This window comes from Otolemur garnettii, unplaced genomic scaffold (assembly GCF_000181295.1).
Source record: "Otolemur garnettii isolate 467f Iridium unplaced genomic scaffold, OtoGar3 scaffold00038, whole genome shotgun sequence".
In the NCBI taxonomy this organism is placed as follows: Eukaryota; Metazoa; Chordata; class Mammalia; order Primates; family Galagidae; genus Otolemur; species Otolemur garnettii.
Genome location: NW_003852433.1, coordinates 4,478,650 through 4,480,603, shown reverse-complemented (window position 1 = coordinate 4,480,603; position 1,954 = coordinate 4,478,650). Strand labels below are relative to the sequence as shown.

The 1,954-nt window shown below is 41.3% G+C and overlaps 1 protein-coding gene across 5 annotated transcripts in view; it reads left to right on the top strand.

The window, feature by feature from the left end:
• Positions 1-1,954, top strand: part of THOC5 (THO complex 5) — a 69,303-nt gene that overhangs the window by 27,643 nt on the left and 39,706 nt on the right. The window lies entirely within an intron of this gene.

Here is a 1,954-nt window from a genome sequence, read left to right as displayed (position 1 = left end):
TCACTTTGTCGCCCTCCATAGAGTGCTATGGCTTCTCAGCTCACAGCAACCTCAAACTCTTGGCCTTAAGCAATTCTCATGCCTCAGCCTCCAAAGTACCTGGGACTATAGGCATCCGCCATATGCCTGGCTGTTTTTAGAGATGGGGTCTCACTCTGGCTGAGGCTTGTCTCAAACTTCTGAGCTCAGGCAGTCCACCTGCTTTGGCTTCCCAGAGTGCTGAGATTATAGGTGTGAGCCATCGTACTTGGCCTACCTTTTACATTTCTATGTGTAGTTCTAGAAGTGAATTTTGTATATAGTGTGAGGTAAAGGTGAAGATTTATTTTTTTTCGTTCCATCTAAGTCAGCGGTTCTCAACCTGTGGGTTGTAACCCTTTTGTAACAATGAAAATACATCCTATAGATCAGATATTTATATTACAATTCATAAACAGTAGCAAAATTACAGTTATGTGGTAGCAAGGAAAATAATTTTATGGTTGGGGGTCACTACAACATGAGGAACTGTATTAAAGGGTCACAGCATTAGGAGGCATTAGGAAGGTTGAGAACCAGTGATCTAAGTGTTCAGGTAACCTATTTATTTATTTATTTATTTATTTGAGACAGTGTCTCACTATGTAGCCCTCAGTAGAGTGTCATGGTGTCACAGCTCACAGCAACCTCAAACTCTTGGGCTTAAGCGATTCTCTTGCCTCAGTCTTCCAAGTAGCTGGGACTATAGATGCCTGCCACACCACTCAGCTATTGAGTGCTGTTGTTGTAGTTGTTGTTCAGCAGCCCGGGCGGGGTTCAACCCCGCCGGCCTTGGTGCATGTGGCCATGGCTCTAGCCACTAAGCTATAGGCGCCAAGCCAGGTAACCCATTTATTGAAAGGACATTCTTTCCTCATTGTACTGCACTGCCTCTTTTATCAGAAATCAGTCGTCTAGGCTCAGTGCCTGTGCTCAGTGGTTAGGGCGCCAGCCATGTACACTATGGGTTTGGACCTGGCCCGGGCCTACTAACAATAATAACAACTACAACAAAAAAAATAGCTGGGTGTTGTGGCAGATGCCTGTAGTCCCAGCTACTTGGGAGGCTGAGGCAGAAGAATCACTTAAGCCCAAGATTTGGAGGTTGCTGTGAGCTGTGACACTACAGCACTCTATGGAGGGCGGCATAGTGAGACTCTGTCTCAAAAAAAGAAAAAAAGAAAATCAGTTGTCTATGTTTGTGTGGGTTTGTGTGTGATCTGTATGTCTATCCTCATACCAATATTGTACTGTCTTGTAGTTTTATCAGAAGTCTCAATGTGCAACAGTGTAGGCATTCCAACCTAATTCTTCTGGGCTTTTTGGTTATTCATGGCCCTTTGCATTTACATATAAATTTTAGAATCAACTTGTTTGTTTTCACCTGCTGGATTTGGATTGGGATTATGTTGAATATATAGATCACTTTGGGGGAAATTGACATCTAGACAATATTGAATCTTCCAGGCCATTGACATTTATAACCTCCATTTATTTAGATCTTTCATTTCTCGGGTCTTTGTGTAGAAGCTTACACAACTTTCATTGATTCATTCTTGGATATTTGGGTTTCTTTTGATAGTATAGGAAATTGATATCTTTTTTTTTGTTTTTCAGCCGGGGCTGGTTTGAACCCGCCTCCTCTGGCTTATGGGGCCAGCTGGCCCCTACCCTTTTGAGGCATAGGCGCTGCCCCGGAAATTGATACCTTTTTATAATTTTTTTTTTTTTAATTTTCATATTTCATTTTTTATTAGGTTTTTTTTTCCTGGTCAACAGTACTCTTGGGATAATTATACTGTACCAGGCATAAAGTTTCTACCACAGGGACATTTTGTATTCAGAATCCAATATAAATATTTCTAGTTAGAAATTTCCATGGCTACAGATATTTGGTTCCTTGATTTATATGCATGGAAAGAAACAGTTGTCATAA